An 18,298-nucleotide genomic window follows, 5' to 3' on the forward strand; every position below is an offset into this window, starting at 1 on the left:
TTCAATATTGTGAGCCATGATTTCTGATCCAGTTAATTACAGCTCTTTGAATAATGATAAATTAAGGATCTGTGACAGATAAGGCCTTGTGTTAGACTTTAAGCAGAAAGTAGAACTTGTGGGCTACCCTCCTTTCCCCCCACTGCAAGGCCTGTCACATACATAGCAATCATACTGTTTTTTTATTCTTGGAAGTGCACTGGGAGGGATAATGGGGGGAAAAATCTTGGTGCACCTTTCACATCTCATGATTTGAGTAATCTGTTCAATCACACTGCAATTTGTAGCTGGTTCAATGATATCACAGCAGTTGTGCTGTCATCCTGGAGGTATTGAGGGTTAGTGGTGTTGGTTGCACATACAGATGGAAGATGCCTTCTCATCAGGCTCCATGTGAAAAGGAGTCCTGCTAGAAGACATATTCACTAGCTACAGCTTTGTGGAACAGGCCCTCCTGCATGGCATGGCTAATATGTACTCCTCCTGAGCACCTCTCCTGTCACTTTTAGGGGCACAAATTCATCATGCAGGTGTGCCATGTCTTGGTGTCTTGACGGGAACTGTATGTTACACAGTGGAGTGTTTACCTGGTTAGACTTCTCCTTGGCTGAGGTTGTGCAGACCGATACACCTACAGGAAGCCAATACCTGAAGGGTAGATTTGGTACTGAAGGCATCTGCTAACAAAGGTAGCTTTTATGAAATGCTTCCTAGCAACCTTATATCTCCAAAACAAAAGCAGCTATTAACTGAGCACAGCTTTGCAAAAACAACAACAAAAGTATTACAGTGAAAAAAATAAAATTCATTAATAATCAGCCACTATTGATGATTGAGACAAAAGAATGAAGGTGAATTTTAATTAAAATCTTTTTTTTCACAGTGTTTTTTTTTTCTGTGAAGAAGTGAAGGTGATCAAAATACCTTTCACAATATTCCCTTCTGTGCTTTGATTTTGCCACTAGTGCAAAATATTCTCGCCTGAATTATATCGTTTTATCACTTCTTTTCTTATTACCAGCGTTATATTTGAACTTCTGATTGACCATGTATGATATCCAGTATTTGATATACTAGACAGTGTTACTGCATTCACTGTTTTTGTCAGGCTTCCTTCCTCTCTTAATATCTTTCTTCACATTTACGCAATCATTATCTTTCCTATTATCCTGTTTCTCTTGTGCCTTATCTCTGTTTCACTCATCTTTTCCATCCCTGCAGCTGGCCTCCCTCTGCTGTCACCTCTTTGGAGTCTAAAACCAGGCATGTGTCATCAAAGAAGTATCTCATATGCATTGATTTTTTTCTAAGTGCATCTGCTTGTCTCTTTAGTTCTGCTACTTGATCTTTCAGTACCATGAATGATAACATTTGTAAATGTTCAGTTTTGCTTCACCATTTCATCCCTTCATGGCAAAAAAAAAAAAAAAAAAGTTACATTACATGGCTGAAAATCTGTCACCACTTCAAAAATCCCCAATGTATTGTACAAATGCTAATGATGATTTACTGTGCCCACATTAAAAGCTAACTTTAAGAAAAGGTTGTACTACATGTGTATGAAAACTGGTAATTTCTTATTCTAAGACTATCTCTGCTGAAGTTAAAGCAATTTGCTCTGTTGCGGAGGAGAAATTAGCTCGGACTGTTGCCACTGGATTAGTAATGATGTCTGAGCTCACTAGGTTAAGTTAGTCCAGGTAGCTCAGTGCTACAGGGAACTCAATTTTGAGCAGCCATATCCTAGGAAGAGAGATAATTAGGAAGCAGCCTAAAGATAACTGATGGCAGAAGTTCACTTTCTTTAAGGTATTGCTGTATATGTTAGAAAATTGTGATTTTTGACTTAGTGGTCAAAATGCCTAAGGTATGTCCTCTAAAAATCAAACCTTCTTAACTCAGATTGGCTGCATGAAGATAGGGCAATCAAAATCATATATTCCTGTTGAACATAGTGGTAGTATAGGTGTTCTGAAGAGCATGCTTGGAATTACATCACCACCTGATTAGCAGTGGCTTTTCTGACTTCCTTCATTGTGAAGATGACAAAAACATTTCTATCTTCTTGGATGCCTTGCAAATCCCTTTGGGTAACCAAATGTCCGTAGTAACTTCATTCTGACCTTCTGGTCAAGAGATCCCTTTCTGGTTATTGTACTTGCGAGGGCTGAAAAAAAATCTTTTCCCTTTCTTTGCATCTCAGAAAGCTTAACAGGGCGTCCAAGGAGCCCCTAGAGATATAAATCTGGATCTTCAGCAACTCTTTATTTTCTCTCATCTAGACCCCTATTGAATATCTGAAATAATGATCAGTGAACACTTAATGGAAATGGAGATTGTTGCATCAGCCTGTATCATATTAAACAATGATGTTTCTTTAAGCTCTGTTAAGCTATTAAACGACAAGTTTCTGGTGAGGGAGACAGGATTTTCATAAACAGCATATGGAGCTGACTGTGAACCAGACATATTTATTTATTTATAAATAAATAACCTGACTTTGACACTGCTAGGTGAAGTTGTTCCTTTCCACAAGATCTTTCTGGAACAAACAATAATATACTCTTTTTTTTCCCCCTTCTTTTTCCTTAAAACAGGATTATTTATTTATTTATTTATTTCTTAAATGTCACACATGGTCATATTTTTTACCTTTATTAAGAAAAAGAAAGAAGAAAATAACTGTGGGGAAGATCTACTCAGACTATTTTGAAAGCACACATTTAAGGGTTTTCATCTGTACTCTGCCATTAAAGGAACAGCAGGTATGAAAAGATGGGGAATACAGTCATCGGCTTTGTAGAACCTGAGGAGGCGAAGCTACATCCTGGTACCTCTGCAGTGTGGTGGAAAGGTTTCTTCCTGGTGAAGGTAAGGCTTCAATAGGAAATATCAGAAACCACCTATTTGTAGTAACTTTTTGTCAAATCTCCACTGTAAGGTGTTGTAAAGATGGAGATGATGAGAAAAGTCAGCAGCACTGGCTGCTGTTTAAGTATTCCCTCAAGCTACAGCAAGTGAGCATTGCCTGTGAGGTGCTTCTGTTGCAAGAGACACAGAACAACAGCTCTGGCCCAGAGAGCCACAAGTGACAGGCAGATGTGAAGCACTCTTGATTTTTTGAAGTGAGGCATGTGGTAAAATGTTGCAGAAGTCATGCAGACGTGTGCTTACTGAAGCACATATTTTTCAAACTCCCAACAGGAATGAATAAACCCTATCAAGGTTTATCCACTTGAAACTAGCACGTGAGGGATACGCTAAGCTAAGAAGTAAAGAAGGTCTTATATAATGTGTAAAACATACTGTACGCAACATACATACTGTGAACAAAATGCTTCGTTATACCTGCTTCAGGGTGCTATACCTAGAACGAAGCCATGCAGAATGGATGAAAAAAGTCCAGCATGCTCGCATGGGATCAGTGACTATCTCTTCTGCTGCACACTCACAGGACATAGCAGCCTCTTGAGGAGAGGCAGAATTCCTATAAATATACATGGGTACTCAGGAGCAAACAAAGGCATAACAGTTTATAGCCCTCTCCACAACTTTTTATTATTCTTTTCCCCTCCTTTTCCTTTTAGTGGAAGGTACCATACAGTCTATCAGATTTTAATGGGAACCATTTGTGCACATATTAAATGTTGTGATTGCTACTTTCCCAGCACTGTTGGATGATGATTTGGATAATGGCTATCTGCATATTCTACCCCCTAAAATTATAATAAAAACTCTGAAAAACACTTTCTTGTCATTCTCCCCTCTCTGAGTAAATATATATTGAAATGAGGTAGAATTCAAAAACATTACATTGGACTGTGATGGAATCAAGATGTAAAGACATCTGTCAGAAACAACCTCATGGCTAATATTTTCACAGTAAAGTTTCTCTTTGTTTATATATAGAGTAGGAAAATGATTCTCATATATGATTTCCCCTTGTCTCAACTACAGGCTTTTCCTGAGGAAAGGCAGTTGGCTCAGATTTTAACCCTTTGTCCCCTTTCTTTGTTTCCTTTGGCTACTTGTACAGCAAAATTATTTTTTAAATTAGAGCCAATTACATTACTCAGTGCAGATGTCTGACAGATCATCAAGATTTAATTGCAACAAAAATTGCTTGCAAAAAACCAAACTTACCTACAGAACCTGCAAGATAAAGACTTGCTCTTATCCTGTAAGTCTATTTGATAACAACAGGTTACAAAATAGGAAAAATGCAAAGAAACTAGAGATGATCATTATTTATTCTTGGTGCCAGCACGGTGTTTTTGTGGATCTTCCCTCACAGATTCAAACAAGAATGTCTGCTCTAAAGATCTTACAATATAATAGGAATCAGATTTTTTTTTTTAAGATTTCTTCTTCCCAGAACTTAAGCATTCTTAAGTACAAAACTAAGCTATATGTAAATCTATGAAAATGTATAACACATAAAAAAAAATCACAATTTATCTGCACACATGAGGACTATGCAATATGAAGTATGTTTATCATGCCAATTTATTGGCAATTGGTTTATATATTTGACATTTTATTTGAATGAATAGAATTATTAGATAACAACGTGAAAGTTTGCAGCTCTTTCTTTCAATGCTATCATAATTAGAATGGTATCATGGGGACTAGCTAAAAAAAAAAGTCATTTAGTCATAAGTACATTTTCCAGCTTTTCAGCTGATAAAATAATTGAGACTGGAAAGTAGACTAAAAAAATAATCAAGTAATATAAATATTCCCTCTCTACAACACATATGTGAAGAAATGAAGATTTTAAAGTTCACGATTAAAAATATATTTAAAAATACCTACAGAATTCTCCTTTTTTAACATGAACCTAGTAAGAGTCAACTTGTCATTTTACAGATAAATTGCTTTTGTTGTTATTTCACTCTTGCAAAACAAGGATTAGTGGTTGATTGTAGTGGAATTCTGGCACCTGTGAAGCCCATTTTGTTTATTAGCTAAGATAGGTCATAGCTTCAGCCTTAAACTTTGTTGGTGAGGATTATGTTCTTTTTAGCTGTAACCTGCCTTGACTTGATCAATCTTTAATGTGTTGGATGGTCACTAATAGAAAGAACAAGGTATGCCATTGAAACAAGAGGAAACGATGTTACTGCAGTACATGAGCCTGTTTAGGGCTGGATCCAGCATCCTCTGAGCTTAATGTCAAAATTCCTACTGATGCCAGTGGCACAGGAAACATAAGTGGAATAGACATAGTTTTAGTTTTAGTTAGTTTTGTTCGCTTTTCACACAGAGTAACACTCATAATAAGGAAGGGGACCTGTGAAAATATTGAAACTTGTATAGAAAAAAAGTCATCTATAAAATAAACTATACGCCAAAAGTAGTTTAAACCTCATGGGACATTTTGTGACTAATTTTATTTCAGGGAAAGAGAACAAAGCTTTTGAGTCACAGGTTGCAGAAAATACAAATCATTAGCATGAAGTGGTATATCTTCAGACTCTCTCCTGTATTTGGAAGGAGTGGAGGTGGGATGTGCATCTTAATTTAGGTGTTCCTGCTCCTTGTGAATCCCCTGTAAGAGAGATTGTACTAGACCTCCTGCATGAGTGCATGTGTGTGTGTACACGTGTATCCAGAGATATGAGAAAGCAAAACAGATGAGTAGTTCCCATCAGATTGGCAGGAAAATCTGAAGTATGAGAGGCATTTGAAATAAATGGCAGACAGCTGAGTTTGGAAGACCAAAATCCCAATCTTGTACGCTGTGTAGGGTGTACTGGGTCTGGCTGGGATGGAGTTAACTTTCCCTGCAGCAGCCCATACAGTGCTGTGCTCTGCACTTCTAGCTAGAACAGCATTGGTATCACACCAGTGTTGTGTCTGCTGCTGAGCAGTGCTGGCACAGCACCAGGGCTCCCTCCAACCTTCCCAGAGCCAGCAGGCTGGGGGTGGGCAAGAGATGGGGAGGCAACATCACCAGAGCAGCTGACCTAACCCAACCAAAGGGACATTCCATGCCATATGATGTCACACTCAGCAATAAAGGGTGGGAAAGGGGAAGGCCCCTTCGAGGCCCTGCTTCGAGGCCCTGCTTCCCAGGACCTGGCTGAACATCGCTTGTTGATGGGAAGTAGAGAGTAAGTGCTTTTCTCTCTCTGTGCTTCCGCACGGCCTTTGCTTGTTCTTTTTCCCTCTTCCTGTTCCCTTTAATTAAATCATGCTTATCTTAAACCTTGAGCCCTTTGCATCATATTTTCTCCCCCTTTCCCTTTGAGGAGGGGGAGTGGTGGAGCTCAGCCGCCCACCTGAGTAAAACCACCACAAGGGAAATGAAGGTTGTTTGTTCAGGGCTGTCTCACCTCATCTGAGTTCAGGAAACACGAAAGCTAAATGCTTTCTTGAACTGGAAGTCCATTCATGAAAGGATCTAGGCAGGTATTTAAATCACCTTGGTTGTACCTATACCTTAGTTTTAGGTGTTGTTTCTTTTGAATGAAACCTTTTCTGCACATGAGCAGAAAAGGTCCTGACACTCATGCCAATAGGTCTCCCATTTTGGGTGGTCAGTGGACCCCTTTTGTGGAGTGCACCATAGAAAGTGACAGTAGTTTGAGGTTTGTAGCTACCTGACAACCTGGGATTAGGGATCACAACTTGGATTGCACCTGCCCCACAGCTCAGAACAGCCATTATTGAGTGCTATGCACATAAACAGTTTCCTCAATGAGGTTCTTCACAAATGAAATGCAGCGCTAATTCACTGTCCTTTCTACTGCAAAACCAGAAAGGGATGCTTAGAAATGACACTCTGTTATAGAAATACAAAACACCCAACTGAAACCTAAAAGAATGTTTCTGCTTTTCTAACATCATAAATTCAGTTTGTCACAATACCTAGCTAAGAGGGCTCCAGATCCTACAGAAATGTAGAGCTGAGGTGAGGGGTTTGTTGAGGGAGTTTTTATTTTAACTCTGAAACCAACCCTGCTAAAAGAATTATTGTAATTACAGGTAATGGACATGGACTATTATTATTATTATTTATTTATTTATTTCTGTAAACAAATCTCACAGGTGATTTTCTTGTATTACTAACTAGTGGACAAAATGGTACAATTCAGTAGGGAGACTAAAGCTGTGAATATCTTACCTTGTTCTTCCAATAAAAGACTTAGTTATTACACAGATATATATATTCAATTCTATGTCCCTGAGTTTGCAGCCAGATTTCACAAGCAGTTTAACTCTGATGTCATTATTAGAATTTCAGCCATAACATCGAATTCTTATACTGACATTTCAATTAGTTTACAAGGATAAGCTTGTGTTTTCAATGAAAATTCTATGGCAGATAACTAAGGGAATGTTAGAGCTGGCTGAGTAGTAATAATTATTTTTATAAAATACTGTTGATTTTTGTTTTAGCTTTTAATTGAAAAAGAAAATACATTATTTTGTTGTCAGTAACCATAGTTATGTACATTAGTTGATTAAAAGCAAAGTTTCTTCTAAATATGCATGATGTATTTTCATATATTTAATGAAAGAGTAATTGTAGAGAAAATAAACATTTTGTCATGTAAGAGCCTTAAAATATTCAAACAAGAAATTGAAAAATAGCATTCTTAGTTTGCAGTGTTCATTTATATTGGCATTTAGAGAACATATACCAACCCATCCTTTGATCCTCCATGACCTTGTAAGAACAAGATCACTGTTGCCTGACTTTGTGATTTGTGTGAGTGTCGTCTTGAACTTTCTGTATCAAAAAAGTTATTTTTGGAGAGGAGGATGTTAGTAAGGTTAATTTTTGGACCAACATTCTTTTAGAGTCTCCAATGAAGGCAAAACGTCTACAGCATAATATATGAGGTAGAGCATAGCATCACAAGCTATTAATATACAGGCAGAACTTTCATAGAAACACATTAATTGACTAACCATACTAATGAATCAAATTACAGGAGCTACCAAAGCTTGTACTTGGGGATGTAGGGATCTAGCACCATCTGTGCTTTTCTATACTTGTGTGGTACAGAAATCTAAGGCTGGATACAACATAAGAGATCTACATCTTATTCTGAAGTATCCCCCTTTGACTATTGTGAAACAAAAGGAAAAAGAAAAAAAAAAACTGTATGAAATTGATTACTGTAAGTCCTTCTGATCCTTCCATTTTTTTTTTATATTGTACTATGTAGCTTATTAAGCCTATTAAAATACGTATAGCACAATACATCCATTCAGTGACATACTTAATCTCACTGAAAAGTTATATTAATAGCAAATGTTAGTATTGAGCAGCAAGAACTTTTTCTAATAAATAGGACTTTTGTTCTGAGATTGTTTTGTTATGCTCTTGATAAAGACATTGCCTTTTAAAACTTGTTGTTAGATCAAACTGTGTTAGTGTATTTTACTGTTTTTGATACTTATGGTTAAAAACCATAACATGCCATTTATGTCTTTGTTCTGAAGCATACTGTAATCTTTTTTTTTTTTTTCAGAAAGTATAATGTAGTGTTATCAAGTAACCTGCTGTATTTGTGAACATTTATGTAAATTACATGCTTGTTGGATGGATTTATATTGACCTGAGGAATATTCAGCTTGTAGACATGGCAAAATGAAACTATATAGTATCTGGGATAACTCCTTCTCATTCACATAGCACTTACTACAATTATATCTTCTTCTCCATTTAATTTAGAGATAACTATATAGGTTAATGCAAGTGTACCTGATCCCTTGCTACATCCAGATCGGAGATATAAGCTCCAGAGGAAGAAAACATTGAGGAAATAGTCTTGATAGTCTTAAGAGCCAAACATTTGACCAGGACATTTATGTGTGCTTGAAAGATTGACTAGTTATATTGGTAATGTTGTCCACCTCAGTTCAATTCAGATCGATCCCGTATAATTTGTATACAACATATCAAACATTTAATAAATCTGCTTTAGGAGGTTATTTGCAATGTTGTATCTCATGAAAGTATGACATCAGATTTCATGGTTTTATCCTATTTTACAACGTGTTCCTCAGTTGCTGTAGCAACACTGTTGCTATAGCTTGCACAGTGGGAGTCATAAGGGTCAGCAAAGATCAGAGCCCCGCCATTCTTCATTCAAAGGCAATTGTTCCTGGAAAATGTGACTTACTTCAATATTTAAGGCCTGGGTACTGATATTAAACCAGAATGATACTTCTGTTAAAAACCCATAATTAACCTTGTCTTCAACTCTAGGTCACACATTAATAGCAATTTTATAAAGTGGACATTCCTCTGTCTTTCATTCTCGAAAGCCTAGACAGGTTTAAATAATATGTCTCTTGGAAAAATACATGGGTAATCGTTGCAATTTATTTTATGTCATTATCTAAGCCCTTGAGACCTCACATTCCCAGCTCCTCTCCCTGAGGTAATTGCATACATCTTGGGAATGTGTGAAATGGTGTTAATATTCAGTGCACCATGCCTTTTCAGAGGATCTGCAGCCTACAATGGTGCACTGTCTAGAAGTTTCTCTGCAGAATATATTTTCAGACAAGTGTAATAAGAAGCAGCTCTTCACAGAACAAAGGTCCCAGGATGTTTAATGATTCCCTGGATGCCAACAAAGTTTTTAACTGTTTCAGTAGTAAAAATATAATCTACAACTTGGTGATGTAACTAACATCAACTGTTAAATTTCATCAACTTTTTTTTTTTTTTTTGGGAGGGGGGTTGTTTTCCTCAAGTAAGTATCATCAGTACAATTTCTATCTGTAAGTTATTCATCAGTCTAATGACTGCTTAGCAATATTTATGCCCTACGCATTTTTTAGGAGAGAAGTTTGCTTATAGAGAGACTGTTTCAAATTTTAGGCTTTAAGACACAATGACTGTACTATTTACACTCTTGTACCTTGCATTGTCACTACATTATACAAACTGGATTCAAAAAAATACTTATACTCAAGGGCAAGGCAATGAACAATTGAGTTCCGGGTGCTTAAATGAAGTATAATTGAATTTATTTCCCATAGAAATTAATTTAAAAAATAGTAAGAGTGACCTAATTTCCTGCTTAGTACACAGTATCGTTTGCAACTATATAAGATAGAAAAACTTTTTGGAAAAGATAGAACAAACATTGTCTTCACAACATTTTTCTTTGTTGTTTCTTGATTAGGGTCCCTGATAGAGAATACATTTCCATCTCTTAAAGACACAGAAGTGAATAGCATTTCTTTCTAAAACTGGTCATTACTTTACGAATTTACTTTATAAATTAGCCTTGAATAGTCCTGTGAAACCTACACCTATATCCATTTAACAGAGAAGAGGCATAGTGGTATATTTTGCAGTGGAGATATATATATATATATTTAAATGTAATATTTTTTTAAGTAATCTAGCACATATTTTGTTTAAAAAATTGTACTTTCACACCATTGTTTGATCAAGATGAAAGCTTTGACTGTTTTCAAAAATTGTCCCCCTCCTTTCCTTCATCTTTTCCCCAGTTTTTATTGTTCCACATGATGCCATATGCTATGGGATATCCCTTTGCCCAGTCTGGGCCAGCTGTCCTGGCTGTGTCCCCTCACAGCTCTTGATGCACCCCCAGCCTCTTCACTGGCAGGGCAGTACGAGAAGCTGAAATGTCTTTGGATCTATATAAACACTCCTCTGCAACAACTAAAAACATCGGTGTGTTATCACCACTATTTTAATCAGAAATCCAAAACACATTACTGTATGAGCCTCTATGAAGAAAATTAACTCTGTCCCAGACAAAACCATGACAGATCCATAGGTTTCATAGAGGAAGTCACAGTCCTATTGCCCACCTGTTCTCAAAAGCACTTTCTGCTTTCTTTTGCTGAGGAAGAAAATTTTATTGAGCATATGCTCATTGCATAATAGGCTGAAATCTTGCTGCAGATTTCAGTGGAAATCTCTTTCTTTTGATTAGTTCTATATGTTCTGCTTTCTCCCTTGCATCTACTATACCTGATTATTTTAGGTATCTTAACTGTTAAGCTAAGAGTGTTCTTATTACAGAAATGCTTTTTGTTATGTCTGAAAAGATAAGGCTTGCTTTCATCTGAAAAGCTAATGATTGTCCATGACAGTCAATTCCGTAAATCTTAATCAGAGGTGTAGCTTCTGTGAGGTTTATAGGGCTATTCAAGCAATATTTGCCCATGTAAGTTAAAGAAAGCATACTATTTTTTACTCTGATTATACTAGCTATGCAAATGAAACATGAAAAAAAAATCACTTTCTCTGGTTACCATTTTCACTCTAATACAATTTAAAAAGGATAAGATATCAGTGAAGTGACAGGCTTAATTCAGAAGTCTTATGAAGAATATGACTGACACTGGAAAATGTAGTGATTCAACACTTGTTTGGTTATTAGAAACATTGATTCCTAAACAGCCAATTACATCCTACAGCAGTTCATACTCAGAAACTCAAATGTAATTTTGAAAAATGTAAATTATTTCAACATCACACAGAGAAATGAAAGTTGATATAACTGAGGGAGTTGTTAGTGTCATAACATCACACAAACTAATGCACAGGGGAAAACAAATTGTTACACATTTTCTTTGACTCTGATCTTGGATCCAAACTTCAGTCATATGTTAGTTCATTTTTCCCAATTAACAATCCTATTTAGAATGACTTTCCTTTTTTTCATGTAATCATTTTTAATGAACCTTCTGATCAAATACACCTCATTATCTTTCATGAAGAACTGAGACAGTCAAACTGATTACTTAGAACAGTTAAAACTGTTTTATATTCATTTAGCCTTCCTGCAGTAAAAAAAAAAAAAGAAAGAAAAAAAAAGTAGTGAAGGAAAATGGAAATATTTATTTTCTTAAATTCTTAAAGACCTTTAAAAATGTGTTCAAGTCAGATTAACTTTTGGACTGCAGGTAGAATATAAATACTAATTTTTATCTTTTAAAGGGTCATTCTTAAAGGTGATGTGCTTAAAATAAACATGTGTTTGCATGTTTGTCTTCTGAGTCTATTTTCTTGTAATATCCAAAGTGAAATCTGTTTAGAAATGCACAGAAAAAATCAGAAGTCAAAGCTCTTTGATAAAACAGTAAAATAGTTTTAGCATAAGCCTAAATTCTTCTACTATATTTCTTTTTCAGTCAAGACTTTTTTTTTTGGTTGTTTGGTTTTCTTGGCTTTGCAGCAGCCAGCTAAGGTAATTACTTATCTTTCTATGTCGCAAGTGTCACCTGTAACTTCAAATTAAAATGCACCATTGTAATTAGATTTTAAATACATTTCTTCTAAAAGGATAAAATGGATAAAATGACCAGTTCTTACTAGACAAATTAGCACATTGCTGTTATAATCAGTTTAATCTCTCCTGTCCCTTCCCCCCCCCCCCTTTTTTTTTTAAGTGGAATACTTTGCTTTGCAAGTAGACCCATAGACCCATCCACTGAAATCAATGAGGTTATCCTAGGTAGGAGAGCCATTCATGATAAATTAGTATAGCTGAATTTAGCCCTGTGAAATGTCTGTTATAAATATGATCTAATTTCTTCTGCTGCTGCTGCTTTTTTTTTTTTTTTCCCTCCACATTTTTCACAATTTCTTTGGTAATTATCTCTGTTTTATTAGAAATAATATAAAATTTAGTCACAGCTTTCCTTTCATGATACAGGTCACAATACCATCCTCTCTCTTTCTTTGTTGAGGGAAGTCAACTGGTATTTCCTGAATGACATTTCAATAGAAACCTAAAAATACAGTTTAACAAAGAGATCAAGGGATACTGTAAGGACAAGGCAGATTTCTTTTTCTATTTTGAAGATGTGAATAATCCCACTAAAAACACACCTACACACTCAGGCACACAGGTTTTTCCTCACTGTCTCTGTCTCACTCTTTCCTCCATGCACCACCTCTGTACCATCAGGGTATAAAGCCAGTTCAGGCACAAAGCAGGTATGCTGTTTATTCACTCTCTAAACAAAGCATGGGTCCCCCTCCTCTGCCAGCTCACTGTTGAGTGAGATAAGCAGACCTCCTATTGCTGAATTATGATCTTTCTTTCAGGCTTATGCCCCCAGGATCTATAGCAATCCCTCTAACAGCTTGAAAAATGGAAACGTTTTCAAAGACAAGCTTGCTGGTACTGTGACTGACAGACTATGAAACCTTGTTGTTATTCACACTCTGAGAAAAGACCATTCGTTCGATTTCAGCTCTTCTTTTCACTGAATTGTTTCCCAAGCAGTTATTTAAGTGCTGATAACAATTTTTTAATTGCAGGTTTAATTACAGGGAAAAGTCAATTATCTCATAGGTACAGCATTTTACATAACGAAAGAGCCAATTAAACAACAACAACAACTGCAACTAAATTATGTCTCTCAAATATTTAAGTTATTTCATAGTGTGGTTTTTTTTCAAGTAATCTTTCTTTGGTATGGATATTAGAAATGGTTTATTAAATTTCAGATGTTCAGATTTTGATGCTAAAACCTGCAGCAGCTTCTCTGAAAATATATTTTGGATGCATTTAAATGATTTCTTAATAAATTTACTGATCCCTACTTTTGGATCAAATGTTGCACTAGTGTAAATCAAGCCAGGTGCAGTGAGGGCTGTGAAGGCCTCTTTCTTTCAGAGAAACATTTGGCCATTTTTGTCAGGCACATGTCTGAGACTGGGTGAGATTTGTGAGCAATAGGTGTGAGTCCTGAAATGTCTGTTCAAGCAAAAGTTACACTGAAAATACAGTATTTCACTGGAAGTTTTGCCTAAGTACAGGTTGAGCCCAAATTTTGTGCAATATTGGACCATAAGTGTATTCAGTTACAGCTTTTGATGTTGGTCTCACAGGGAAAATCCCAGTCATTTTTCAAAATTTTTTCCAGATCACTACTACAATAGCTGTCTGTTTTTCAATACAGTAAATATTTATAAGGAAAACTGCCTGTCCGAAATAATATAACAGCTGTCTGCTGCAACATACCCCTAGTGAGTCCCCTTATTACTGTACTGTTGTTCCAGTCAATCACTTCAGTTCCTTGAATCAGCAAAGTCTTCAAAGTCTGTCATTCGTGCAGCTGGATATGGAAAAACCTGTTGAATTTACAGCAGAACAATCTTAAGAGAAGAGGAAGAAAGAATGATCTCAAAGATGTTTAATAATGATAACATAATATAAAAATGCCTTAAGAGGAATATTGGTATAAGAGCTGTGTGTTGGTGGGGACACAAGTACAGGCTGAGCAAATTTGTATAATCTGTGTCTACCCAAGTAGGAATATGAGGGAGCCTTCTTATCTCTTGTAAACCACAAACACAAGTATGGTCTTGCTATGGTTTTGACAGCAGAAAGCCGTGATACTGTATTGTGTAATGGGTCTGAGGCTCAGATGTGGATTTCCTGTTTAATGGTCAGTCATACAACAGGAGTCTGCTGCCACTGTCCAAGGCTGATATAGTAAGCGTGCTTCTCTTTCCTGCTGTGGCCTGTCATAACCCATGTGGACCATTAGCAAAGTCTATGCTGATGATATGGGCCACAAAAAATGCCCATATAGTGACCTCACAATTAGACTCAGTTACTGTCCCTTTTGCAAGTTCAGCCTCTGGAGCAGCCAAAGGCACTGCAGAGCTGATGGGATGCTAGGCTTGCTCAGGCATTGCTGGGGATGCTCTTGCAGCCCTTTACAGGCTGAGCGTAAGGTGGGCTTCTGATAGGATATACAGCATTCTCCAATACCACTGCTGTAAGGTTGTGTTGTGCCTTTGGGTGCCCTAAGAAGGGAAAGCTCTCAGTGCACTTTCTTCATGCAGGCCTATGGATGGGTGCTTTCTAAGAGTGGGCAAGACAGAATATTAGGTTCTCTTTAATTTAAGAGAGATCTGATGTTCACATTTTAATATCAGTCTTTAAGTGGAATAATGTTCTCTTTCTTTCCAAAATGTGCTGAATTTAACCTGAGGTGCTAGTGAAAGAAGCCTACATGTGGAGTATCTCCAGTGTCCCTAATTTCTGAACACAGATGTTTAGAAAAAGACTGGGCACATTTCAAAGCTTATAACCTGGAATGCAATACTTCACAGCCTATTTATGCATCTAGTTAACACCAGGATTACTTAATATCCTTTAGGCTTCTTGTTACATAGACTTTGTAGGAAGTCCCCAAGAAAGTAAGAAAGATGGAAACTGAAAGGTCTGAGCATGTGACAATATGAATGCTGAAAGCAAATATTGTTGTGTTTTTACAGGGTTCTCTTTACAGTCCAAATATGCACCTTTTAACCCTGTATTAATTAACATGAATAACAATTATTATTTGCAGTTGTTCTTCCTTTGCTTCAAGAGGGAACTTGCAGAGGCAATGTTGTGGGCCAAGAATGATACATACCCTGTGGCATGACCTTTTTTTTTTTTTTTTTCCTAGCAGAAGCCACAAAGTTGGTCACTCTTGGCATTTGATAAAAGAAATTAAACCACTAATTTTTTTAACCACTGATTTCTTTCTATTGCCATTGACCAAGCAGATAATGTAGTGCTCTTATCTTATGCTATGTCATATTAGAGAACAAAGTAAGGTGTAAGTAAGCCACTGATTTATTGTATGAATCTTGGATTGAAATTGAGATTTGAAGAGAGATTACACTAGCCACAGAAATGAGATTTTGGAAGGTCACTTCTCTCATTGCTGTTTGGTTAGTGTGTTTGGTGAGGTCATTATACTTTGAAAGTCTAGGCAAAAAGGATGACATTTTGTCCATTAGATATTACAGAGCTTAATGGATATCCTCTTCGGAATGAGTTTAGGGCTTCTACAAGTCTTTCCAAGTTATTTCAGTGAAGGAATGCATCTTGAGATAGGCTAAAGGTCTAGTAGTCTTAATTATACCAGATGTACTTGGATAAAATGCAAAACAATGTATAAAAGTATAATATACTCTCATTCAGAGCATCTGAATCTCTCTGCAGCAACTTTTGACTGTGTTGATAGTTCCACGAGAGCCGATGATGAATCAGGAGAAATATAGTCCCATAGAAAGATTATGATTCTAAATGTAACAGCTAAATATATCTAAATGTATTTTCTGAAAACAACTTGTATCTATATATTTGTCTATGTGTGGTGCTCCACTATAAGTGTTTTTGACTGTGGAAATTCCCATGGAAAAATTATCTCAAATTAATATTCCAATAAGTTATTGGTTAAGAAGTACATATTGCTCACAACATTGTCTTCACTTGGAATTAAGAAGTCAAGTGTGTAGACTCTACACAAGTCTTTCAAAATCTTCCCCGTGATCCATTGAACTTAAAATACATTAGTCTTGAGGGAAAGTCAGCTTACCAGACACTGCAATTACAGTGAATGATGGCAAGACAGATACATCCATTTAATGGAAACATACAGACCAATACAGCTAACTAGATAGATTTCATTCTCTTCCTCCTTACACCAGGGGTTCTGTCACATGCTCAATCGACTCTCTGCCCAGTCCAAAAGTCCAATAAAGAAATAAATTTTTTTGATATGTAGTGGGAAGATGTAAAATTACTGGTGATTGAAGGTAGGCCTTGACTGACCAGAGGGATAGACAAAACACTAAGAAGAGATGTTTCACACTGTTTCTGGTGGTACTTGTGCAACTATTAATAAAAATGCTATGCAGAGAATCAAAGACTCAATATTGCAACTATCACAGGGCAACTTGCTGAAGAAAATAATTATATGCAAAGCATGTATTCCTGTATACAGCTTTACATGCAGTGGGATTAAAAGGGCTAAGCCCAAGAAAGCTCCAAATATAAGCAATTTCCAGGGATAAACATAATATTAAGAACTCTAACAATCCCCCATCCCCCTCCACCATGCAAAGACTAAGGCTCTGCAGCCATGCCGTTTTCTGATGTACTCCTTTAAGTTGTCAGGAAAAAACAAACAAACAAAACTTAAAAACAAACAAACAAACCAACAAACATGGTCTGGGACCTAGATCTATAGGAGCATGACTTCTAATTGGAAGAGTTGTTAAAATGGGACAGGAAACACCTGTGTAGAAAGCAACAGTGCTGGTTCAATAAACCATAGCCTGTCCTTTCAATCAGCATTGGCATATGGGAATTGATTAGCATTATGTTTTTGTTGAGATGTAATGTGGCACTAATTTTGCAACAAAAAATGACCAAAGGGGAAGTGAATGTGGTGTTACGTGGGGGAATTCCCCAAAGAGAAAGGAGACTGAAATGACAATCCTACTGTCCCACTGCAAACACAGGCTGTTGGGGAACCTCCTTAGACTATTGAAAATGGATTCAATATGGAAAGGTCCCGAGAGTACTAAAGTTATCCAAGAGTCAAAACTAGACTTTCTTTCTTTAGACAATCACAGAAGGGACACAGAGAAATATTTGATTACTGTTTCCCATATCTGGTGTTTGGTATAGCTTGGCCGAAATCGAACATCTTGTTCAGATTGCAGTAGGGTGTTGAGAAAGGCATCACAGTGGTATTTGGCTTAAAACAAGGATTTAAAATGAGCACAGATCTGCCATTTACATAAAAAAAGGTATGTAAAAAGTTTCAAATGGAGCTTATTTTTGGGCTTTCTGTGTACTATCATTTTCATTTTAATTGTACTATTTTTCCTTCTCTTCATCTTTTCATAGGGAAGATACAGAATTTAACACCATCCGAAGATTCTACAATAGCAACTTGATCATGTTGTGCTAATACATAGCTCTCAAAACAAACAAACACAAAACATAAAACCAACCCCAAAACGTTGTTTGCGTCCACTACATTTATAGAAGACTGTATCCTTAAAAGATCTGAAGCAACTGGAAATTTATAAAATAAATAATAGAAGAAAGATGATTCTGGGTCTTTTTTTTTTTTTTTTTTTTTTTTTTTAGCCATATGTCACAATAAATATATATATATACACATATATATAAACACTGAAAGGTCTGTCCATTGGAAAACTCTTGAAGAAGCTTTATGGTGTGAAGCTACTGTTTCTGGAGTATAAATGTTCACCTGTAACAGCTGCTAGTACAAAAATTTCCTTCTGTCTGTGGCTGCTCATAAACCCTTGTCATGGTTTAGTGTACTCCTTCCTGCTGTGGTAGACACCTCCAGCTGAATCCTTAAAATACTTTTTTTTTTTTAAAAATACAAATATAGGCAATTTGCTCAGAATGTTTACGGAGCTTTCATATTAATTCACAGCCCAGTGAACTTACATCCACACACACACACATACAAAAAAAAAAGGAAATGAAAAGTTCATTTGCTAGCATAC

The 18,298-nt window shown here is 36.4% G+C and overlaps 1 long non-coding RNA gene across 1 annotated transcript in view; it reads right to left on the minus strand.

Annotated features, from left to right (window-relative positions):
• Positions 1 to 829: 829 nt before the first annotated feature.
• The window catches only part of LOC308188115, a 437,773-nt gene continuing 420,304 nt past the window's right edge, over positions 830 to 18,298 (minus strand). Inside the window, exon 2 of the long non-coding RNA XR_013945175.1 lies at positions 830 to 1,005. This is a non-coding gene — a long non-coding RNA (uncharacterized lncRNA). The remainder of the gene's footprint in view (positions 1,006 to 18,298) is intronic.

Source organism: Anser brachyrhynchus, assembly GCF_964034855.1.
Source record: "Anser brachyrhynchus genome assembly, chromosome: 1".
Taxonomy (NCBI): domain Eukaryota; kingdom Metazoa; phylum Chordata; class Aves; order Anseriformes; family Anatidae; genus Anser; species Anser brachyrhynchus.